Source organism: Anopheles merus, chromosome 3L, assembly GCF_017562075.2.
Source record: "Anopheles merus strain MAF chromosome 3L, AmerM5.1, whole genome shotgun sequence".
NCBI lineage: Eukaryota > Metazoa > Arthropoda > Insecta > Diptera > Culicidae > Anopheles > Anopheles merus.
This window is the reverse complement of record NC_054085.1, coordinates 32,486,418-32,511,962: the sequence shown is the minus strand read 5'-3', so window position 1 is coordinate 32,511,962 and position 25,545 is coordinate 32,486,418. Positions and strand designations below refer to the sequence as shown.

General features: G+C 45.6%; 1 long non-coding RNA gene across 2 annotated transcripts in view; it reads left to right on the top strand.

The window, feature by feature from the left end:
- Positions 1–25,116, top strand: part of LOC121599029 — a 77,632-nt gene extending 52,516 nt beyond the window's left edge. For both annotated transcript variants that reach the window (XR_006005630.1, XR_006005629.1), the window contains 2 exons: positions 8,708–8,800; positions 22,688–25,116. This is a non-coding gene — a long non-coding RNA (uncharacterized LOC121599029). The remainder of the gene's footprint in view (positions 1–8,707; positions 8,801–22,687) is intronic.
- The last annotated feature ends 429 nt before the right edge of the window (positions 25,117–25,545 follow it).

Here is a 25,545-nt window from a genome sequence, read left to right as displayed (position 1 = left end):
TCCGAGGGACCATCGTTGCACTCCGGAACACATCGCCCCGTTTCTCAGTGCTGGTGTAGTTTATGTTGTGTGTTATGACAAGGCAAAAACCCAATCAAACATAATCTGCCGTGTGTGATATCGTTCGGAAAAAGGATTGAGTGAAGTCGTGCTAAGCCCGGCCATTGCCAGGAATAGCTGCCTGCCGCTATGTGATGGTGAGTGGGGATTACGTGCTAAATCCAACACATTTCCACTAGCCGCCTGCTAATGCGTTCCTGGAAAAGGGAAGATTCGGAGGTTCGCTCCTGCTGCAAGAGAATTCGTACCTAAAACGCTCGAGCTTTTTCCGTGTCCCGAGCAAAACGGATCATATTTTGAATTGCCCTCGGACCACTCTCCCCGTACTCATCATACTAAAAACCTCCCATAAAGGTATTTGTTTTGGGGTGGGGGGGCAGTGCTCAGAATTAATGTTGCAGCATCTTGAAAGCAATGAAAATTGGGCTATGATTTAAAACCGACTGTGGTGACTGAGCTGTGGTGCCGTCGTTAGTCGCCAGACGGTTTTATGGCTCCGCGGCCGCTCCCAAGTGTGGCTGCTGCAACCTTGGCTGGACTATAACGCAAATTAAATTCTTCCAGCCCCTGGCAGATGGCCTCATGCAGACCCTCCCTCAGAGAGCCCTCCGAAAAAGGGAAAAACCATTTATCAGAGCAAATACGAAGGTACGAACTGTACCGTACGATTTGGTTTTGTTGGTAGAAGTCGTCCCCATAAAACCTGAGCTGTAAGAGCTGAGCCGTTTCTCCTCGTTGCCTTTATTCCGCGCCCCGGAGGGCTGGGGGGTTTTGGTTTTGGGAAGGATGTTCTCACCATCATCACTCCTGGCCACGCCAGGCATAATCATCAGGGCGACAGCAGCAGCATCAACGCAACACGATCATCATATTTCGGATCAGTCGCTTGCAGTCGCTTGAATCATAGCAAACACTTAAGCAGCTCCCGTTGTTAAACCGTGCCCCTCCTTCTAGTGTGTGCGCTGTCTGTCATGTTGCTACGCGAGGTACACCTCGCAAGAAGATACACATTCCCAAGCATTTCCTGCACGGTTTCGGAGAGATTATGGCACCCCAAGTGGGGACGGGACAGTGGCAAGCGGGTATAAGGTAGGAAACAGGTACTGCTCGTGAAGCCACCCGGTACCGGTAGGGGAAGGAAGAAAAACATGATAAAATATTACAACCCATGAAGCAGCATATACACTTACACCCAAGCGGTGGAACACGGGAAGGCAATACGTAAGAAGTGCCGCTTGATAAGGATTATCCTTAGCACATTCATGAGTGCATGGGGCTGGTGGTGGTGGTGATGGCAGTGAGACAAACATTCAGGAAACATGAATAACATAACAATATTTGTACACGCTCTGCTCTGCTCCAGTGTGTGTGTGTGTGTTCGTTCGTTTGTGTACTCATGAAACTGAGCCTAAGGTGCGCACCTACGGCGTGCGTATGTGTTTGCCCGAGCCGAGTTGACATAGCGGTGGAAAACGATTGCCGGGGAAAACTCACTCCCGGGTCGCTCGATTTCCTCGGCGCAGGGCGCTGCGGCGCAATAAAAACCGAATTTGTTACGGATGGCCGTTTGCCGCGCGCTTCCCAGTGAAATGGCAAATTAATGCAGGGAATGTGAAAATATTGCCCTCGCCTTTCCTCCCAGTTCCTTCTCTCTACACCTCCTTGGAGGTGCTTTTGTTGCGCTGTGTTTTCCCTCCTTTCTCACATTTATTTAATGTTTTACTACTGTGTGTGGATCAGAGGAATGGAATAAAACAAAAAAATACACACACACACACATGAAAACGCCCCGTTGATGTAATAAACGATTAAAAAACAATTCTGCCGCACGAAAAGGGGGCTTTTTATTTTGTGACAGTATTTTATTTCTGCATTTCAGATTGCAGTTCTCTTCTCTGTGTGTTATTCGATATTATTATTTTCTTCCCAAATTGTATGTGCGCGTGCATGGGGACGTGGGGTTTTTTCTCTGCATTTGCCATGAATTTTTCCGCTCCACAAAAATACAGCGCAGCAAGGCTGGCACACACTCATCGATGCAGAAGAGCGGGGTGAACAATTGGCGAAACGGTCTGTGGGAGGCTTGTGTTTGGGACAAAAATGGGGGGGGGGGCATAAATTAGCAATCGCAAACTGGCTGGCTGGCGGCAGACCGATTTCAATGTTTTTCATTCGAAACAAAAAAAGGCAACTGTCTGTTTTTGTTTTATTTCAATACATTAAAGACGGCCTGCATTGAGGCGGGAATGGCAAGAGATGGAAGTAGTTTGGCTGGAAGATGTGTAATACCACTAAAGTTGCGCTTTTATGTAACTTTGCTGGCTTTAAAGAAGAATAAAAAAAGGTAGTCTCGCTGTCTTCTTTCTTCGGGTTCTTTGAGAACAGCACTGAAAGACAGCAAAGGAAAGCTCATCATACATTCCACATCCATCCACTCGCGGTGGATCACTGGCCCGGCAGCAGGCATCTCATCTCCGATTGGCATGATGAGGAGCCGATCGTTATGTTTTACGGTGCGATCGTGTCGCTCGTTACCGGCCGCTGGCTGCACTGCCTTCACTCAATTTCTCGATGATTATTGCAAACCGTGGCACTTGCCTGCCTTGCCAGTTCCGCTCAAACGAGCGATAAAAGCGGTGCCCTCCTTTGGCGGTCGTTACGATTAGTGCGCTGTGGCCCCCGCCGAACGGAGCCGGAACGAGATGAGCCTAAATTATTGACTCCAAGGCAAACGGCTGCTTTCTTACGCTCCTTTGGCACTGCTCTTGGGCATGAGTTTTCCATCGGGAAATCGCTCACACAAATTTCGAATAGTTTTCTTGCTTTAACGCCCAATTGCTTCCCCCAATGCCCAATGCTTCCATGGTTTTTTTTTGCCCCCCCACTCCGGTTTAGACACTAATAAAACGGAGCTATCAAACGAGCCAAGCGGAAAGCGGTAGCGAGAGGAAAGAAAGGACAGAAAAAGGCGAACGTATCGGATCGTCATCGGAATCATAAACAGTCTACAAATTGGGCTGCCCCGAGATTGGGCGACTCCGTGCCTAGAGTGTGCTCCGGAAGGGCAAATAAAAGGAAGCGCACAGCCATCGAGAAGCCAGGAAGAAAGAATGAAGCTTCAACAAAGCTTCCCCCTATACTGCCGATGGCTGCCCCGCAGTGTGCTCGAATGTTTAATTCATTCGCTATTTGTGATCTTGTGCTGCTGCCACTGTGTGCGCCTCTCCGTGTGTGTGTAGGTGTGCGTGGTTGCCTTCCGGTGTTCACTTTATTGCGGCAACCATCGGGCATACAGATCGAAGTAAAACGGCTGACTGCTGCAGCATTCGGAAAGCGGTTTCGCCGGTGGGATGTGTAGCAGTACGCTTTTCCTTTTGCTTTCCTTTTTTTTCCTTTTGCTGCAATCGAAACGGTGAATCCATTCTGCTGCTGCTGCTGCTGCCCGTCAGAATGGAACAGAATGGAAGCTCGTTTCAGTTTCATTTTATTTAACCTTTTCCTCTCCCTGTTTTTCCTTTTCGGGCGTGTTCGTGTCTGTGCTGTGTGAATTGGTTTTTCGTGAGAAGTAAGCGCAAGGCAGTGGGGCAGCTTTTCTTGGTTTTGAGCGAATGAAAAATGGCCTTCAATTGGATGTGACAGCGAAGGGACATATGCAGCGTCCCCCGGGTAGGGGTGGGGAGCAAAGTGTGGAGGCCAATGAGAGGGCCCTCTCTAACGATCGTGCTGTCTTTGTGTGTGTCTTTAGCTGGGTTGGGCAATACACAGCAAGATGAGCCACCCCGGCCGAACCATAACCCGAACGAGAAACGCTTAATGGGTTTAGGATAGCAAAGCACCGTGGGCGAAACAAATCGAATAAAATGGTTCAAATGTGGCTGGTGTGCGTAGTCGGCCATCGCTGTACTACTGAAAGCCACCGTGCAGCTGGAATCTGCTCCGACCTGTACGTGAAGTGTTTCGGGGAAACCCAGAACGCTCTCGGTGCTAAATTAAAACAAACAAAATCGGACGTGGACGGGAAGAAAAAAGATCGTTTCCCCCCTTTTCGGCTCGTAAAACCGCATGCCCCCAAAAAATACTGCACACAAAACCGTGTATGCGTGTGGTGTTGTAAATAAGAAACGGGGGAAAAAAATGCGGGCAAAAATACAGCACCGCAAAGCACATGCCTCTTGCACACATCACATTCGACGGCGCTTTTTTGGCGCCAGAGAATCTGCAATGTAGCAGCCCGCCGGCGATGGAAATATTCAGCATAACCTTCGTGCCTGTGCCATACCGTTGATGGTTGATGGTAATGGGCGGGAGCCTGGAGGCGGGAACTTATCAAAAGCAAACCCGGCGCTCGGCGCTGCCGAGAGTGATCCTGCTGTGCTGTGATGCTCTGATGGATTTTGACGTAAAGCAAAACCGACAAGACAAGCCGAGCGAGCGGCGTTGGATGTGCTGAGAGGTTAGACACACTCACACGCACACACAGAGAGAGAGAACGGGAACTTTCTTCACTTCGAGACTGAGGGTTCGAAATCGAATGGGAGGGCCGGCCGTGCAAAGTGGATAATGTAAACTTTGGTTAATGTCAGCTCAGTAGGCGTAAAGGGCTGAGCGTGTTAGAGCGTTGTCAGCATGATGAAGCGTTGTCCATATTGGATTTGCAGGGGTTTTTAGCTTGAAGTTAACATATTCCGTTTTCTTTGGAAGTTGTTTACTACCGTCAATAAGATTTTCTTCGCTATTTGAATCCAACGGATAGTAGAAACACTTTCCTATAGTTATTCCAAGTATGAGATTGTGGATTTTTGTGTGATCAATTGTGCTGAAAGGGCCAAAATGATTGTGATTGTATTGTAAATTAGACTTTCTGCTATCGATTGACGATGGCCTCAATTACTAATAATTACTACACACAAAAAAATGTTAATGTTTTTTTCAAATTGGATTCTCTTTTTTAGTCTTGAGTTATTGTATTGATTTCTATTAAAAAATGACCCGTAAACCCCTGTAAAGCCCATAACAAATGATGATGCACAAAACAATCTTCCTCGCTAACAGACGGCTCAGTTCGATTGTCGCTCAAGGAGCAATCCAATCGCGATTTGTATGACAAAAGCAACGGCCAAACGACATCGGCTGCTCGCGTTACAAAAAGTGAGAAAACGATCCTCCTTGCGAAACAGCCATCGATAGAACGAATTCCCATCGACGACGCGATGCAAAAGCTCCCTTCAGCGTGTGTTGTTAACGCGTTTGCTTGGAGCACATGCAACGATGCACCGTGCTCTCTCCTCGCCTACTCGGATAAAGTGTGTCTGCTGCCCCACGAAGCACACATCCACCACCAATGGCAAAGCGAAGGACAAAGGAAAAGTGCACGATCGCGCGGTGACCAGCCGAGACGGAAAAGTTTAGACACAGCCCTAGACACACCCAAACGGGCCAGTAGCAGCACAGTAGCAGCAAAAACAAAACGCTCCCTGAATTGCATAGAAATTACATCCTTTCGCTGCTCGTCGCCGGCCCTAACCCCCGGGCCCTGCGGGATAGGGATAATACCAGTCGGGACCAGCATGACGCTCGTTGATTTTTAATCTGTTTGAACAATGTTGTTGTTTTTCGCTTGTGCTTTCGATGTGCACCACTTAGCGTCTGGGTGGTGCTCTGCTGGAGAAAGATGGATGCCCTCCGATGCCCGCATTGTTTTTCAGCAAAGTTGGCCAGTTGTTGTCAGCCTGCTTTTTTGTGCTTTTGTTGCCAGCAAAGATTGTTTCCTCTTCCGCTCTTCTGCACCTTTACATACAAACACACACACACACACACACACACACACACACACAGAGCTAAAAAAAGCCAAAGAATGACAGATGTTTTCCCGTTTGGCGCGAAGGTTTAATTAAAATGAAAACGATCGTTTAAACGTGAAAGGGACAAAGGGGAAAAAAACTCAGTGAGCGCAGCTGAACCGTTCCCAACAAGGACTTTGAGGTTTTTTGTTTGGGACGTCGATCTCGTTTTGGTGTTTGTTTTTTTGGTGTGACCTTTCGCTGTGAAAGATAGCTTTGCTAATTTGCACTTCCCGAGTTTTGGTGTTCTGGGATGCGCGGCGGTGTGTTTTGTTTACATTAAATTCATTATAAAAGCAGAGGTTTTTTTTTATTTTTTTGGGAGACGCAAGGAATCAAACGAGTGTGCCAAAAAGTGTCCCGAAACTGTCAAACAACATTGACAAAGGGAGAAGAAAAAATGGACAAAAGATACGCTAGATGCGGTAAAGATAAACAATCTAACTGTTGGAACGGGGTTTGTTGTTTGCTGTAATGAAGCACGCGCATAGGAATTAAATCATTTTGCCAAGATTTTTGAAAGATTGGTTCATTGTTTAAATTAGGTTATTTTGAGTTGATCTAACTCAATGATCGTTTTGTTTTGACAATGCAACGCTCTTGTGAATGTAAAGTAAGGTCTTTATAAGTATAAGGATAGTTAGCTAAATAAATTGATTTATTTTCTTATGCTGAAACAACTTCCTGCTGAATAAACTCGATTCATAGGATGGAATGCATCAAATTGCTTCATCTTAATCTATGATTAACCAAACAAATGTGCTCATATTTTACCTCGAAAGTGCCATTTTTGTTTTCTTTGCTGCTGATTTTTTTCTGCTTTGGCAGACTTCAACAAAAACTTGCTTGCGACAAATCACGGCGTTCCATCCACGGCGCCCGCCGCACGTGACAATTCTGATCTGATTATCCATCGAAAATAATTAGCTGCAAACGTTGAATGATGCTTCCGTCGGAGCAATCAACCAGCAGCCCACGTAGCGGCCGTCCACAGCAAAACATCCGACCACCGGCACCGGCTGCGCGTGCTAAATGCGGTAACGATGGGTTTTCACGGTATGGTGCAAATGCTGCGATGTCGATGAAGCCTAATTTGCGAGGTTGTCGGTGTCGAGATTGGAGCAGCAACTGTGGTATGACAAACAACACAAACAGCAACAACAATAGCAATCCGGTGCAAGGATATGCAAAACCGCGGTGAAAGGTAGAGGTAGCGGAGAGTCATGATTTTCTGCCATTTGACAATTGCAATCAGTTTTCTAGAGAGGAGAGAGTGGCCCAAAACGACTACGGAAAGCTTAAATCATACACATAAACACACACAGGCAAGTCGCGTCCGCAGTGCGTCGTCATCGTCGCCATCGTGACGGGAAAATACGTGCCGCGCAAGGCGCGGCATGTTGAAGTTTGTCCGACCTTCCGTGCTGTTTTCCGTGCACCGTCGGCCGCGTGAGTGCGTGATGGAAGGAAGGAGAAATGGAGAAGAAACGGGAACCACCACACCGCCGGGGTAGCGCCGGGAATGTACTGATGAATGACTTTCCGCAGTGGAAAGCCGGTGTGGGGTAAATGTTCGAGGGCAAGCGCCAACAATCACCGTTTAATGATGATGAAGGGCTCACCTATAGACACCCCGCCCGCCTACTTGGGGTTTTAGCAAATCTGTCGCCAAGTGGGGTGCTGCGAGACGGCAGAACCGTCCGCGGACCGAGTTCAAAGGAAACAGGCGGTGGGTTTGGCATTCATTATCACAACAAATCACGGAATTAGATTTTATTTATTAGTCTACGGTACGCGCGCACGCGTTACAGTACGGCGTGAGATACGGGTACGGTTGTCGGCAGGGACATTAGATCCTTGGCCAGGCTGCTTTGGTGCGCTATGAAGGTGCCGGCGTTTTCTTTCATTTTCATCCCCATCATGCGTACGCGTTGGCCTATCGCACACGAGATGCTGCTCTCCGAAGGCGACCTGGCGATCGTTGGCGTTGGCCGTGAGTAGGTGACAGCTAATGAATGTTGAGTTTATTTCCCGCATCGGTTTGGCTATGCACTCGCCCATGCCCGCCCGGAAGTAGAGGCAAACGCTGTGCTGTGCCAGCGATCGATAAGCGGATGTTGTAAGACGAAGAATACAAGAAGAAAGATGGAAAAGCAACGAACGAAGGTACAACGCAAAGCAATCTCTAAAGAAACACAGTGAAGCCCACAGTGCGGAGCGTTTAGAGCACATTGAGTGTACTCGGTTCGATGCGCTGATGCGCCCCGGCCACCATGGCAACAGTGACGTTTGTGTGCCCAAGTGTAGCGCCACTCTGTTGGTTGCTTTGCACGATGGCAGGTCCATCCAGAAGGCAGTGATTTTACGATAAGACTAGTAGAAAGTACGGCACTCTGGCGCGGCATGTCCGTACTGGAGCACTCACCCCGCCTTTGTGTTGTGAAAGGAGAGAGAGAGAGAGAGGGAAGGATGCCCAAATCCCATGAATAACATCGGCTTGAATATATTTATGTACGCTTTTTCGGGAGACCCGGTTCCAATGTTCACGATGTTCGGTGTTACCGTAAGGACATTTCGGGTTCAGTGGGTTGGAAGTCGGCAACGAACAACGAACCAAACTAACTCCGGGGAGATATTATGATGTGCTTCCTATGGTAGCTGGGAGCTGGGAGCTGATACCACAGCAGTTTTCATTCGATGGCGCCTTGGGTCAGTGAAATCTCCAACCCAAACTGTCGAGTGTGTCTTAGCAAGGCTGATTAATATTCAATTTCATTTGTTTTGTGCCTTTCTTCCTGCTTCTTTAGGTGCTACAAACTGAATGTCGGAAGCGTCGGATTCTTTAGGCGACCGAGACCGAGGCTCAAGGGATAAACCGAAACGCCGATTATTTCACCACGGTAAGTACATGCCAGAGTCATCTTCAATTGCTTTTCGTTCGCCTCTGTACCTGCCGTAGTTTGTGTCTTGTAAAACGTAACAAAGATTGGTAAAATATAAATATCCCACGTCCCACGTGGGCTTTTGGTCCTTCGAACCGGATTTCTTGAAAGTCGGCAAAATGTCGTCCTAAAGAGAGCAGACGCGTACCACGCGTTACCAATCCAATCAAAAGTCGGTTGCTTGGCTGCACCCACACCCACCCAAATTTGTTCTACAACTGCAGCCAATGGAAGGGAACGCTAAACTTTATCCATTTGTTAGCGTACCTACCGGAGCCTTACAACAACAATTGCACACAAAAAAAAAAAAACGTTGAAGTGATGGTCGCCACATTTTTGCATTTTTTTTTGTCTGTACTGGTGGCACTTTACCAAACCGTTTATGGATTCTCTCGTTTAGCTAACAAGTTGGGGCTGCGTTTCTTTTTTCATTCTGATTCTGAGCGCCTCGCTGAACGTTTGTTTACATACCTTGACGCGTCGGTGGATGGCGTGTTTATTTTTTTTTCGGCTGGCAGATTTATCGCCTCTCTCCCGCTTGCGTACGAAACGAAAACAAGAACAAGAAAACGCTTTCCTCCTCCACAGCTGCACAGTGTAAACAGTGGGGCGGGGGGGCGAAAAGTTGCTGTGTAGGCACCGAACCATCGACCAAAACCCAGCAGCAGCAGCCCGTGCCAATGTCGTCGGGCTTTCTTCGACGGGCCCTTGGTTTCCCGTGGCAACGCGTCACTCAAACTTGTCGTGAGGGCGCGGGCAGCAGCGTGGCAGAAGGCAAGCAGGGACGCTTTTCAACATCATTATTTATATTACCGCCCCATGACAGTTGCATCATTTTTCACGTTTCCATTGCTTTTCTGCCGAACCGGGCGCCGAACCGTTGTTGACTTGATTTGCTTTTGTGTTTCCGTCACAAGCTCGAGAAGCTGAGCCGCTGCCGGTGTAGGTTTTGTTTCTTTACTGCTTCACGTCCTTCATGTCTGACCGCAGGCATAGCAAATTACCTCTTGAAAACCCGTCTTGCTTGGAGCTGCTGTGTCGGCGTGCTAAACGGCGTCTCTCACTCCTCCAAGTGCTCCTGTGTCCATCCGTGCATCGTTTCAGTATTCCGCCCGCGTACGAGTGCCTGCACCTGTACAAGGCAGCGTTCACCTTTCAACTCACCTTGAAGGAAGATATTCTTCCGCCCCCTTCTTTTCGGGTGCCCCATTTTGCTAGCGGCTTTGCGGCAGAAGATGACGTACGCGAATCAGTCATTGTATGCTCCTACAGCTCCCCAACTAAATTCCTTTCCCCTCCTCCCACTAGTGGCGCGTTAGTGCTAACGATGGCTGGTTTCGGTGCACTATGCTATGCTATTCTGCTGACTCGTGCGTCACATCGTGCAAGTGTCAGCAATCAAGCGGGCGATGAAAAGCGGCTTAGACAAACTGTGATTTATTTCTGTCGCCGTCATATTGATCCCTCCCTTTTTTTCGCTTATGCTCCTGCCTGTGTGCTTGTGTGAATTTCTCAAAAAATATTTAACCTTCAGCAAAAGATAGCGGAACAAATGGCCCAGTGGTACGGGGTGCGCTGGAAGGATGGATATGGTTGATTTGATTAATTTATCATCAGAATCAATTTCCATCCGGGCAGCGTCGGGTTGGTGACGGCTAACGATCCGTTGACGCCTTTTCCTTTTTTTTTTCTTGAGCTCGGGCTGGAAGGCGCAAATTCATCCCTCGTCCTGGATGGATAACTAATACCCTTTTTGTCGGCGACGCGGAACAGCCGGCTGATGTGTGAGGTAGTCCTTACCGTTTACCCCTAAACGTACGTAACACATGTGTGTGTGTATTTGATGCCTCACCTGCCTCCAACGGTAGCTTTTTGTGAAATAGCGCACAGTTTGAAGGGTGGAAAAAGGCGTTGAAGTTGCTTCTGACGAAGGTCCCTCATCGTGCAACGTTTTTCGTCCTTTATTGTGACGTACCTCCCTCCCTCCTTCACACACACGCACACACACACTCCTGGATCAACAGATTTTCCTGATTTACATCACGTTTTCAGGAACGAGTGTGTCTGCTGAATCCCGGAACACGTGTGTGCCACAGCATGTGTGAGTGTTTGTGTGTTAAAAGATCCATCTCCAGCGCATTCGTATCGGGTTTAAGGGCTAAAGTTTATCTCACACACACGCGGCATTGTGTGCCTGCTTTATGCTTGTTCGAACCTTCCCACCCCCCACACCCACCCACACACACACTTCCTGCTCCTGTCCTCTATCCTGTCCACACACGACGCCGGTCGGGTTTTATTTCCGTTTGTTTAGGGCAGGCTTTAAATTTATTGCCAACCAAAAGTTGAAATTTAATGTGTTTAATGAAGCGCAAACAGCAAAAGCCGTACCGGAACCATGCACCAAGTGATGACAACATGGGCAGAGGAAGGATTGATGTAGTCGTAGTGGGTGGTAGTAGTCAGTGGCGAGTTTGATATGATAAAATAGGGATCATAGGGGGCATTAAGGTGTCTGTGGCGTGTGGAGTTGTTCAGTTTAAACCGAGCGGGCGGCTGAATACTTTGCCTCGAATATTATCAGCTTTAAGCACGCGTGCGAATGTGATTTATGATTCATGATGGTGGTGGTGGTCGTGTTTAAGGGACCCCGTTTGGAACACGAGCCAAGGGACAGGGTTTTCGGGGGGTTTTGTTTAGGTAGGCTGTGTACTTTTGACAAATGGAAAGGAGCAAATCATCTCATCCCAAGCTTTCCATTACGAAGGTTGATTGGTGTGCACTCCTTCAGCACACTTCAGGAGGGGTTTGTAACATGATTTGCGCTTTTCTGAAGTGTGCAAATGTGTAAGTAGAAGAAATAAAATTAAATTTCAAACGGTGCACGAATCATTTGCTTTGTGCAGTGAATTTTGTGCAGAGATTATACCACGATCAATTAACATTAAATGCTACAAATAAGCTCCTTTACGGAAGATTATTAGACTCTTTTTCATAATCTTGCATTTACATTGCATTGCATTTTATTGGATTCTAGGAACTTATTGCTTCACTTTTTGTTAAGCCGTATCCCAACGGAAAGTAGCTTTAAGACACCCGTCTATAAATTGTGAAAGATCCCCTGTAATTTAAAAGGGCATGTTTATATGCCCTTTCAAGGGATGCTCTCCATCAACATGCTCCAAGCACGCTCCTCCACATTCCAGGGTGTGGGCACATGGCATTCGAATGAATATTTCATCACAATTGATAGCAGACTAACATTTGCGTTTGCTGTTGAGAAAATCCATCCATCCGGCCCCGCTGTACGCTGAAAATAGCTTACACCAGGCCAGTGTTGCACTGTAGTAAAATGAGGAAAATGAAAGACAAATCGGAACAACCCTGATGCTGAAACTTTTCCCATCAGACACGTTTATTAGCTCTCTCCGACGAAAAAAAAGGGTTTAAGTAGAGTATAGCTTAATAAATTAGATTTCATTGTAAGCTGACGTGTTCCCAGTACATCACCTCCCACTCCCCCATCTGGGTGAGATGAGGCCAAACGAGATTGGTTTTCGCTGCCCTTTGATGAAAAATCAATTTTCGTTTAGCTTATTTAGCGAGATGGGGGCAAAAGAACAATCGAAAGTTAATCATCTAGCTAGTTTTCTTCTGGGTGTTTTTTTTTCAACTCTCGCTGTGGGAGGAGGGTTGCTTTTCAACTTGTCGGTTAGCGACGTTTACTCACACCATCGCCAGTGAAGAGTGGAGAGCAACGGATTGGATGGAATTGAACCATTGTACGTATTGATGCTGCATTTTCTTCACTTTCCAATCATCGCTTTGGATCGGCGGATAGTGCTAGATCGATGGATTGCAGCGACGTAATTAAGTTGCCTTGCTGCTGCGCCAAGCTGTCGGAAGCAAATGGTTTTCAATCTGACGTTTCATTTACGCTCGAGGAAACGGGTAGACATCAGTTTTCTGTAGCAGGCTTCTGTCTTTCTTTGTTGGACCGATGGAATCAAAATGTAATGCAGCTGCTCACCAACATCAACATATTAAACCGTGTGTGCTGTGTAGCAAAATAAATATTTGAAAAGTTCATCAGCTTTGCATCAACGAACACCCGCTGCCAGCTGCTGCTGCTGCTGCTGCTGCTACTAAAACCGTGCATCAGTAATAACCACCCTGGCCTGGGTGATAAATGTAACCTTCCAACCGTATGCCAACCGTAAACAGTGTGTATAGGTATAGGTGGTTGAATCGAAAATCCACTTTTATTGGCGTTTAATAATTGATTACCACAGCGATGGCGCTGTTCGTCGGTTTCGCAATGGAAGGATGTTTGTTCTTTAGTAAAGAATTTTTATTTCAAAATTATATATGCCACTAAAACAAGGCAATGTGATGTGTTGAGTGTGTGTGTGTGTGTTTGTTAAGGGGTTCGTCGCCAGCGAGGCACGAAATAGCTTCTGCAAAAGCGCAACCACCATATCGCCCTTTTTCTCGAGAATCGAACTTGTCGTAAATAATATTTCAAGATAGACAAAACCGCAAACACATACACACATACACAAACACATGTGCTTGATGGTAGGTATGTGTGTGGTTAGCTTTCAAAGTTTACAACACCCCTAATGAAAACATGCTTTTTACACTGTCATAAAGGAAGGAGGTGTAACAACACGGAACGTGTGTTGTGTGCTTTTTCGCTACATTTCTGAAATGGAATATCCCATTATGAGGAACACATATGTAGGAGCACACACACACACACCCACACACAGAGTGACAGGTCGCAAGATGCTCAAAACTTTACGACAGCGATATGGGACAGCGAACGTATAAAAATTGCTACACTGTTGCACCTGATACTGGTTGGGGAGCGTGCTCAGAAGCGTTCGGCAAAAAGCTTGCTTCAGAAGAAACCTTTCCAAGTCGTTCTCTCTAGTGCTGCCTAAAAGTTTCCTCCGCTCAACGTCGTTCGCTTTAAAAAACATCATCCACCATCAATCGATCGAGCGGTAGAGTAGTGCATGTGTTGTGTTTGCTTTACTGCTCCGTAGCCGTTTGAGCCAAATTGACCATCCCGAAAGGTCGTAATATTTCGACATGTGAAACACATTTTTCCTTCGCCTTACCCAACAAGAGAAACAGGCACGGCGCTGATGGATTGGTTTGTTTTTGCAAAATAAAAAGCAAAAAAGAAACAACAACATGCACTATCAAAAACCTTTTTTTGTTCGTTGTGGGCTACGCTGCCACGAAATAGACTTTTTCGTCGTCGAACGGATGTATCGGCCTATTTTCGGATCAAGAAAATGGCTTTCAAAATCGGATTTGTGTGTGTGTGGAGATAGCGTAAAACAAGCTTTCTTCATTTGAAGCGGAAACCCCAACGGAAAAGAAAAGTGGTTCCTGGAAGGGCCAGAAAATGGGAAGATCAAGCCCAAAAGCGGCAAATGAAGTGCATCATAAATAAATGCTCAAATAAAACATTTGACCTTTGGTATAACATTGGAGAAAGGAGAACCGTAACCGAACGGAGAGAGCGACCTGTTTCCTTCACCGTCGTGACAATAGATGTGGATGGCGCTTCGAAGGCAAATCGAAACAGCCACCCCGCCTCCCCTGACCCGCAATTCAGCTAAGCTCTTGTCGCTTCTTTTTTTATGAAAATCGAAAAGAAAACATCAAAACAAGAGATTTTTTACACGACCGTATGTCCTATTTTTGCCGGGGGCTTTGCTTTTGTTGTTGGGTGTATCAAATCAAATCCAGTGAAATGTGAGAATCTATTTTGTGGTCCATTCTTGTTTCTCCCCCTTTCCATGCCATCCACAATGTTGATTGTGAATATTTGCAATGAAACATTATATTGTCCCCCTCGGTACCAACTGCGGCTGCGGACTAGCCAACGGTCGAAACGTTCCATCGCTTGCTGGCAGTCAGGAGATTCCTTTCCTGGATTGTTGCCGTATACCCGCACTGCACACAGCACCCTCTCCCAAGCAGCGATGTTTATGTTTTTTGATGACATTTCAATAACATTCCAAATGAAAATTTATTAACGAGCAAACCGGAAGGCGATTGCGGTCTCTCCATTTCCTCGTAGCTCGTTTCAATCGGCGCCGCACTGGGGCACGGGGAGATCCAATGTCCAAGAAAAAGGGCTACCATCAAACGCTTTTCTCCAAACCCCAGCGCGTTTGTCATTTCCATAGCCCTTTCTGTCACTCTACCGTAGCAGCACAATCAAAGGCTGACCCCAAAAGGCTGTGTGCTGTCGTGCTTTTTTCTGTCCATTGTGTGGATAATGGCATGGAGCAAGAGAGAAGAGGTCACAGGTTTGCAATTCAATATCGATAAATTATGTATATTTTATTATCATTATCATTATTGTGATTATTGTAATGATGGTGATCGAATCTCTCGCTCTCGTCGGAGGTTGTGAGGGTACGAACACACACACACGCCCTTGCAGCAGAGCTAGCGAAAAATAGAGAAAGAGCGAGAGGGAGAGGGAAAGGAGACCATCATCATTCCGTCCATTCCAATTTCGGTGAACATCAACATCCCAGCTCTGCGAGACCTCATCTTCACAGATAGAGCAACCATTAATGTGCTACACCACTTGCGTCCCCTGTTCTGCTGTCCTTCCGGGCCTCGTATTGCACTCGCCTCGACAAACCGGCACCATTGCCATCGTCATAATCATCAACATAAGCACGCAGAACATCATTCCAATCTGCAATCGTCGTCGTCGTCGTCGTTGGTAGTGGTAGCGTCGATGTCGTCGTCGGGGTTCGCCCTATGTCCATGTGCGTTGGCTTCCCGCTGTGAGAGTTCCCCGAGAGTGCAAAAGCTAATGTTTGTTTACAAGCGAAAAACTCGTGTTTATGTTGTTACCATCGTGCGTATTAGCATACAGTATCTGGTGAGTGCCATCAACGTAAGTGTGTGTGTGTGTGTGTGTGTGGGAAAGAGCAAGCGAGAGCGATCTGTTTTGCGCTGAGACGACAGATCCGCCTTGCAGTACATTCCCGGGGATAATTCCATTCCGGCATGCCGAGCGGTGTGCAGCTCATTTTCCTGCTACACTTTTGCGCCACCGGAAAGCGGTGAAACGAAAGCGGTAACACATTCCCTCACACACACAGACCCACACACACACATACAAATAGCTTTGCTACATTGCCTTGGGGCCACATTTCTGCATTTTGCAATCCATTCTCAAGCGCTTTCTCGCTTCAGACTCAACCTCATTGCATTGCGAAGTGCATCCAGCGAGGCAGTGAGGCGGATTTTATTAAGCTCACAGTGAGTGTGTGTGTGTGTGTGTAGAACAAGTTCAGGCCGTGCTACGGATGCACGACACTGGGAGGGAGCAGGGTTGCGAGAGTACGGCATTAGGTGTTAAATTTTACACTCCACTTGCTGCAGTGCGGAAATAATTAGTGAAAGATGAATGATAGCGTAAACCCGGAACGACGCTGCAGGCCATAGGAAACACACACTCACACACATACTCACACGCATATATGGGTTGGGAAATGTAGCTAGGTTATTGCCGGATCAGTGCTGCCATCTACATCGCACTGGAAACGAATCCCGTTGCATTCGGAATGGTAATGAATCATGCCTGCTGCTTACAGCTGGGTGAGCGATTTTATTATAACCATCGCTTCGGTATTGAAAGGCGCTAGCGAGGCTGGCCAGTCCATTGAATCGAGGAGAGGTGGGGTGGGGGGGGCTTTTTCTAGCACCACAAAGAAACGGGCCCGATAGGTTTTTCGGACGGCAGGAGGCAATTTGTTTGAGAAATGTCGCTTTATGAAGCCATAAATCGTTGGGCAGATTATTAAATTATCAAGTTTCAGCTGCACACCTTATAATTGATATTCCTTTGTGGAGGAATGTATGTGTGTGTTTCTTCATGGATCACGTTTCCAATGCTAATTCTTACTAGTTTTTATTATTTCAAAGAAACGTCGAACACTACGATTGTCTACAATTGTTTTTACACAGTTGTCTTTATTTTTTTAATGGTCGTAAAATAATGTTGCATGTTTTGGAATTGAGTATTTCCTTTGTTCTACATTGGTGTAGCCATACTTCTATTAGTATCCATGTATTTTACCATCTATTACGATGCTAAAAGCATTGAAATATGACACAAATGAAATAAATAAATTAACGAATTATGCAGGGGCTTCAAGTAGTTCATATTTGGTTTTTTCGCACTCGAACGAACTCTCGAACGTACCATTGTTACGTATAGTAAACTTGATTTTGTGTGCAAATATTAAAAATTAAAACAAATTAATTTTGAATAAATTACAAATAATTGTAGCTGTTCTAGTTATATATTGATCCGCTTAAATTTGATTTATTTTATAACGTAAGTTGCAGTTATCGTGCAGTTATCAGAAATCTTTTGGCCTCATCACCATAGATACAACCCTCGCAAAAGAATCCGATGCAGATCTCAACCTTCTAATCGCACAAAAAGTGAACGACCGGGCGCCTCCATCACGGTCGGATGAAAAAAACCAGGCGTCTCCATGCAACGTCCAGCTGTCGGTGAAAGACCGTGCGTCTCCATTGCGCGTCTGCTTTTTATAAGATGTGTTTAAAAATATCACACCACATTTCAATAACTGCTTTGCACTCACCTCACCCGTGACTATTGCAAAAAGTTACCCCTGCAAACGTAACAGCCATCGCACCCGGCCAAAAGCGGCCACATAATGCATCAATTAAATGCTCGATTTATCTTCCCACCTTTCGGTGTGCTTTTCCTATTGGAATGTTTGCTGCACAAGGGGTACGACAAACAAAAAAGTACGACACATAAGTGGCAGTTTGCTACCAGTTCAATACGATAACTTGTGCGATCCGCTTCCCAGAAACATCCCGCATATTGTGCTGGTGAAAAGACACATTGCCTTGTGGAAGGAAATGCTGCGTGTTCTTGCTTCTTCCTTTTATATCGGCCTCGCCGTCGTCGCCACTCGTTTCGTACCGAAAGGAAGCACTTTATTTCCACGGTAGCATGTGTGGTTTGTGTGTTTCACCAGTGTGTCTCTAACGAGGTAGTTGCAAAAATGTCATTTTTCTCTCAATTTGTCCGTGCCACGGAAGTATCGTTTCCGTGTGTGTGTGTGTGTGTGTGCGCGTTTTTCTTTTTCATTGCTTCTTTTGCTTCTTTCTACTTGTTATACTTTCTACTGGCCTCCGCCGAGTACACACCATGTCGTGATGGAACGATATTGAATGGAACCGCACCGCACACGTACGTTATTTTTTTCGTTTCAATAATCTTTTTCCCACCCTTGCAACGTCAGACCCTCTCCCAACGCGACTGCCGCATCCTGTCTTTGCTGAGCACCTCGTTATCATGTGCCACATTTACATCCTTTCACGTTTGGCACGCTGCTGAGCTGGCGAGCGTTCACATTTCCGGTGCTTTTTTCGCTCTCTTTAGATTGGTTGTGCTTACGCCCAAATAAAAAAAAACCCTGAACCAGCGGCACGTGGGCTTCCCGGCTCGTTCAGCAGACCGGCCGCAGCAAAGTCTTAAGAGTGTGCGGCAGCGGACAGTAAAATAACATAAAAAAGCGGAACGAAGCAACAACAGCAACAAAAACATCATACAAACACCACACAAAAAAAACTAATGTGAAATCTACATACACGGTACCATTTTCCCAGCGGTTCCATGCTGGCTTGCGGCGCCCAAACCTTTGCTTTGACCCACAAACTGAGTCTTCGAAATTGTCTAAAAGCATCGACAAACTCTTTGCACCACCAACAAACCCACTTCTTTCCAATCGCTCCCTCATTTCTTGTTAGAATGTTAGAGCAGAACGTGACCAAAAAAAGCTCCCATTTTGTTGGAAAATTTAAAGAGCTGCTCCATCGCGGTGGGTTTTGGAAATGTATAAGAAATGGATAGGACAGCCACACCAACCTTCCCGAGCGCTTGCCGAAATGGGGTAGAACCCTGAACCAGAGTGCTTCCTTCCAGCAACAAACGACCGGAAACCGACCAGGGAAATACCTGCCAAACTGGATATGCGTCGACTGGTGTGTGCTTATATATGTGTGTGTGTGTGTTCAATCCCAACCGGAACATGAAAAATGGGAGAAGCTGCTCGGTTTTTCCCTGCTCGGTCCCGTGGGAGAGCGCGCCCGTTGAAAAGCGAAACGGACCCAAAATGACGATTCCCGACAAAAAAGAAGTGAGGGTAAAAAAGCAAATTGAAATGTAAATACTTAAATAGTTTACTCTTTTTCCACCGATGGCACTCGTTTCTTCGTGTGTTTTCCTTTCTTTCTTTTTTCCGTTCCCTCTTCATTAGGCGATAGCTTTGAACGTATCCGGCGATGTGTCTATTTGGCACCGACATTGGACCCGATAAAGTTAGCTGCATTGTTTGCACGTGTGTGTGTGTTTGTTTGTGTGTGTGTGTGTGTGTGTGTGTGTGTGTGTGTGTGTGTGTGTGTGTGTGTGTGTGTGTGTGTTTTATGACATTGTTCAGATTCCGCAGCATTCGTTTCGGTATGTTGCGTTCCTCGTATGACATTCCTTTGCCCGGGATGACGTAAGCTGAGTTCTTGGAGGAATAAATCTGTTCTCGGAATGTTTTGAAACTTTCCGGAACCATCTTTGCACATTTTGCTTGCTTTTGAAGCAGTTTACAACTACCTTTGTTTTCCTTAAGCAAGACTGCAATGATTTAACGGTATAATTTGATCAGCATAAGACTGTAGCGCTCATTGTACTAAGACATGGTACCAAGATTAAAGCACCTTTTTCAATGCATGACACTAATCACTTATAATTCAACGGTTTTTGACAGCTTAGAATATTAAAATGCTTGTAGCCAATACCATCATTCTGATACTAAAATAAGATTTTTTTTAAATATGTGAACAAACGCCGATTCGTCGCGGGCGTGATTAGGTTAGCTCATGAAGGATTACACTTTTTTGCTGAAGGATAAATATTGTGCCAAGAAAGCTTAAGAATTGTTTTGATCGACTCGTTTAAGTTTAATAAAAGTACTGTAACTCATTTCAAACAGAAAAAAGAGGAAAAACACTTTTTACAGGGTTTTCCATAGGTTCTCATAGTTGTGGGACACTTCCTTGGCTCTTTCTTATGGGAAGTGAATTTCATATGTTGGAAATTGGACATTCCTATTGGATTTGTTCAACAATAATGCTTTAGAGTCCAATTACCATTAGAATAAGTTCCTTTCAGCTCGTAAGTTGGAAAACGAAAAGGTCTGACCAATAGTTTTGCTGATCTCTTAAAGAATTCCGACGTTAATCTTTAGCTTTTGCAGCCACGCGTCGAACAACCAATGCACCATTTGCAAAATAGCTTCTTTTTGTTCTAGCCTAATAGTTTCCAAAGGGCATTCACCGCGCTAGAAATGAAGCTGTCATCAAACTTCAGTCGGCTATTGTTGTGCTTAAAACTATGTGTGTAGTGAATGAAATTTCATGATCATTAACATCAAATGATTGTGATTGTTTAATGGGAGGGAAATGCATATTCCGCCATGCACACCCACGCATTATCATTCCTTCCAGCAAAGCATGTAATTATCGTCGGATTATAATTGATACCCAGGTGTAGGTGTTTATGGGAGTAGTACGAAAACAACAACAGCAACAAAAAATGGAGAGTAAACGATATCCACCACTATGAATAATTATTACTCCAATCTATTATTTTAAATGCACTTGAACAAATCGACCAGAGCACGCTATGAATTGCCTACCCCTGCCCTGCTTCCGGCGGCAGTGTAATTGGAATGCAAAAGCGCGTTCAAACGAAATTAAGAGGAAGCTCGAAAGCAAACGGGTTGCCCCCCCCCCCCTCTCTCTCCTTGCAACACACTGATAATACCATAATTTTAGTGATATTGTCTGCTTTTGAATCACATTACTCACGACTCATTATCTTCCATTTGTGTGCATCCCATCGGAAAGGGTGCTTGCCTGAATGAGTGTGTGTGTGTGTGTGTTTGTGGCTGAAAGGTGTCATTTAAAGCGGTCCGGTGTATGTGTGAATATGTGGTCGTATGCATAAACTCAGCCCAGCTCCTCGTGGTGGCTCTAGACGGCGATTAGAGGCCGACAATTTTGCCACCAGTAGTTTGAAGCCGGGGTTTTCAGGTCGTGTTTTAAGTGTCACTATCGAGCGTTTAAGCATATACATACATAACTCACGCACACACACACACACACACACAGACACACACACGAGCACGTGAAGCTTCTTGAATAAAGCGCAGCTCGACCTACAAAGGCGGACCCATTTGCGAACGTTCTGATGTTCAGATTCTTTCATGTAGTACAACAAGCGCAAGCATGTCTGTGCCGAGTGCTTGCTTTTACACCCAATGGAAAGGGTGGAGCAGGTCCGTCCGCTCGAAGAAACTGTCGAAGATATTTGTTGAGATAACTAAACCTAAGCTTAAGCTCGAGCGAGCCTAGCTTGTGAGGTGGATATTGTCTTAGCTGCACCGGATGGGTTGCTGGAAGATGAAGATTGCTTTATCTAGCCGGTGGTGGTGTTCGCATGCCCAACACACAGGTGTATCGCACATCGCACAGACCCTTTCCCACCCCGGTGCATGTCCTTCATGTCGAGGAGCTTCTTCTCGTCTGCACTTCTCAAACTGCGGAACTTTGTTGCAATGGGGCAATGTTTCGCAAAGGGGAACTGTTGGGAAAACTTCGATAAGCACAAAAGGAGGTTAACCGTTTGGGGCAGAGAGAGAGAGGGGGGGAGAGAGAGATAAGGAGAACGGGAAAGGGCGGCTCATGTCTTTCACTGGCCCGATGGTCAAGCCTTCCGTACGATCCAGACGTACGGCTCACGTGGCAACGTATCGTGTGTGCATGGCAAACCGGCTAGCAGCATAGTTTGAATAAATTACGAGTGGAGTGGCTTCTTGTTTAAACCACTCTTTTCGTTCGGTGTGTGTGCAAGTGTGTGTGTGCATGCCATAAACTATGCTAATCGGAAGCAGTTTGAAGCTCCGTCTCAGTTCCCACCAAGGGCTCGCCGCATCCAGGGCCTACGAAGTGGCAGCTCCGTTCTCTCCGTTGCTGCTGCTCGCCGTCGCCGTACGATTATCAAACCAGTCACATTCATCTGCAATGCTATCTTGTGATTATCAATTCGTAGCGAGCAAGCGTGTTTCGTTCTTCGCTTTAAATGAGCTGGAAAAGGGAAAAATTAGCTGCCCCCCCGAGCTCGACGATACATGTGCGGAGCGCGAGCGTCAGTAGGGAAAGTGGATAAACGGTTCACTTAAAGACTGCAGCGCTTCGAGGATAAGAGTGTGCTAGGGGAGGAGTGGTATGGGTAGTAGTAGTATCTTAGCCTGTGCCGGGGCTCGTTATCCTACCACACACACTCGAGTGGTGTAGCTGCTGTAGTTAAAGTACGCCTCGAACACACTCCGTCGTTGCTAGTGGTCATTCGCCGAGTTGAAGTTGAAGACAAAACCGGAAGGAACGAACGCGCCCACACAAACACACACACACACACACACACAGGCGCATTGTGTGTTGCGGTTGTACAAACGGTAAAATCGTGGCAAAAGTTTGGAGATGAAATTTGAAAATTTAATTTGAATTCAACGGTGTTCCGGTCTCTCTCTCTCTCGCTCTTGCTCGTTCGCCCACCCTAATCTGTTGGAGAGCACTCTCTTGCTGTTGTAGTTAATTTTCTTCCTTAACATATTCCTGCCACATAAAACAGTGAACGTACAGCCGTGTGTGTATATGTGTCTTTGCTCTTTGCTTATCTCAGCATTTCCGTTTTTGTTTCAGGAGAAGAACCCGCCGTCCCGGAACGATAAGTGACCCGCCGCATCCTTCGCCAAACTACTGTTCACAAGCTCCGATGGAGCACACACGCGCGGCCACGCGTAGTTTGGTGTAGATAATCTTAGCGAAGACTTTTTGGAGCAAGAGCAAGCGCAGAAGGTAAGCAAGATTTTCTAAGAACAGTTTGTGTGTGTGTGTGTGTGTGTGTGTGTGTGTGTGTGTGTGTGTGTGTGCGTTCGTGGGTGAAAGGTGGAAAATCCTTCCATTCTCTCTTCCAGCATGAAAGGTAAAAGTTGCGCACGGGTGCATTATTATCGTTTCGTTCGCTTATTTAAACTTTCATCGATAGCACGGGGGAAGGGTAGGGATAAGAATGGGATGGTTTGAAAGTACTCCTATTTCATGCCCCGCACACACACACACACACACATACACTATTTGGCCACTTGTGGGTGTGATGTGTACGCGAGCAGCGATGCGCAACAACGAGAAACGCGCTGTCATGTGGGATGTGTTTTGTGAAGAAGCACACGCGCGACATCGTTCCCGGGTTTAGCTCCGAGCATGATAAAATATCAACCTCGTAGGTGTGTGCGTGTGTGTGTGACTGAGTGTGTTGATAAGAAAAGGTTCACCGGTGCAGGATAACATTAGAAGACAGTCTAAAAGATACAGCCAGCGCAGCGTTAGAGCAAGCACAAAACGGCACACGGTGTCGCCTACGATTCCTAGCATTCCAAGAAGCAGAATAACGTTTCATTCTGTGATCAGATCACATCCGCCCCTATTATCCCCTCCGATCCCTGGCTACCGAATCTTACCGAGAGAGATGAATTTTATCCGAGAGTGAAGAAAAAAAGCCTCCCGGACAATTGGGCACACAACAGTACGACGATGAGGACGATAAATTCACTTCGGCCGGGGGCCCAACTTTTAAACACTTTTTGAGTTTAAATTAAGTTAAAAGAGCACAACTCGTTTTCGTTTTCCAAGCGAATGATGGCGAGAAGGGAGGGTTGAATCTTCCCCACCGCCCGTCCCCCCTTTTCTAAATGGCGGTTTCTTTCGAATCTTTTCCCGCTTTGCGGTGAAACACGAAACTCAAATGCTAGTTTTGTAGTTTGGTGGGTCTGGTGGGGGAGGTAAAGGGTGGGAGCAAGTTGAAATTAAAGCAACGCATAACGCAGGACAATGTTGAATGGGGTCTGATAACAGGGAAAGATGTGACGCGGAAGGAAAGACTTTTAAAACACACACATACACAGCCACATATACACTGCAGATCGAAAACTTCTCCCGGACAGTTGAGTATCGTTTTGGTCGTGTTGCGGTCGCTTTTCCCGAGGTCGGTTTTTTTTTCTTTTTTTTGTGTGCTTCAGGGGAAAGGGAAGTGCTTCCCGTTGGCGATGGGATGAGGTGAGGGTGATGGCATGCAGGCGACCTCCCATATACCGCATAATTGAAGGTTTCGTTCGCTTCTGTCTAGGTTCGTTTGAGTGCTAATTAGTTTTAGTTTGCTCGTTTCCGTGTGTGTGTGTGTGTATCGGAAGGGTGGAATTGCTGCTGCTGCTGGCACTACCGTGGTTGTATGGTTACGGAAATTGTATGTATCATACGGTTGTAGTGATATATTTCTGATTTGCTCTTCGGTACGGACTGGTTGAAGCCAGCGGGAAAGAGTGCAGCTGTGCCATTGAAGGAGATATTCAAGGTAGATATCATGAAGAAATATGAATATTTTTTTTTTTTTTTTTTTTGTTGAAGCTAGTCGGTGCAAATCCTGTCATGCATCTAACTTCAAGCATTAAAGTGATTTCTATCTTCTGTAATTTTATTACTTGAACTGTATTGTGCACAAGTTTCGTTGAGTGTATGAAATACATTATGAGTTTTATAATCAAGCTGTAACCATGCTAAGTTAAGTTAAAACAAACGATCTTTATGTGAGCCTGAAGTACATTTCAAAAAGTAAAGCTAAAAGGTCAAAGGTCATAAGAAAAATTGACATATTGTACTACATTGCGATTCTTTGTTCTAGTGCAAGTGAACGTGAAGTATGATTTTTTAATAGAAAAGATAGAAAATATAATAACAAGCCTAACGAAAGAATATTCCACTCTTCAATTATTTAATGATATTCAACAATATTTATATCGAAAAATTAAGGAAAGAATTTAAAAAAAATACATAAGTTTGAAGTTTTAACAATAATGTTTAACTCCTGCGAGAACAGCACTAAAAACAGCATGATTTTATCCAATTACAGGATTTTCCAGGAGTTCTCAAAGCTGTGGGACACTTTATTGACTCTTACTTACGGGTAAGATAGTATAGCACCATTGTTTGACAAATCTAATACGAATTTCCAAGGAGCTTGTCCAAAAGGAGTACTATATAGTCCAATTTCCATCATTTAAATTTCACTTTCCATACAAAAGAGCCTAGGAAGTGTCCCACAACTATGAGAAACCCTGTAAGGGGCCCTTTACGATTCTAGTCAGCTTTTTTGTATGAAGTTTGACAGTTGGAGGCTGAAATCATGTCAACACTGTATACAAATCCACACACAAAACTAGCCTTCGATTTTCCACCTAGATTATGTCCGCCTCAAAGTTAGAATTAGGTTCGAGTACCTGCTCGAATCAATGTCAAAACAAGGTCGTGTTTTCATTGACAGTTCGATTAGTTAGTGTTAGTTAGTTAGTTGATTTATGGAACTGAACTGTTTAAAACATGTTTAAATGTTCATTTGTTTGCAGATATGCTTATGTCTAAAATACAGAAATATGCTTTGCTTCTTAGCTATCAGTACGATTTAAAGGACACAAATTAAAGTCCCTAAAAAACTACCTTAAAGCTTT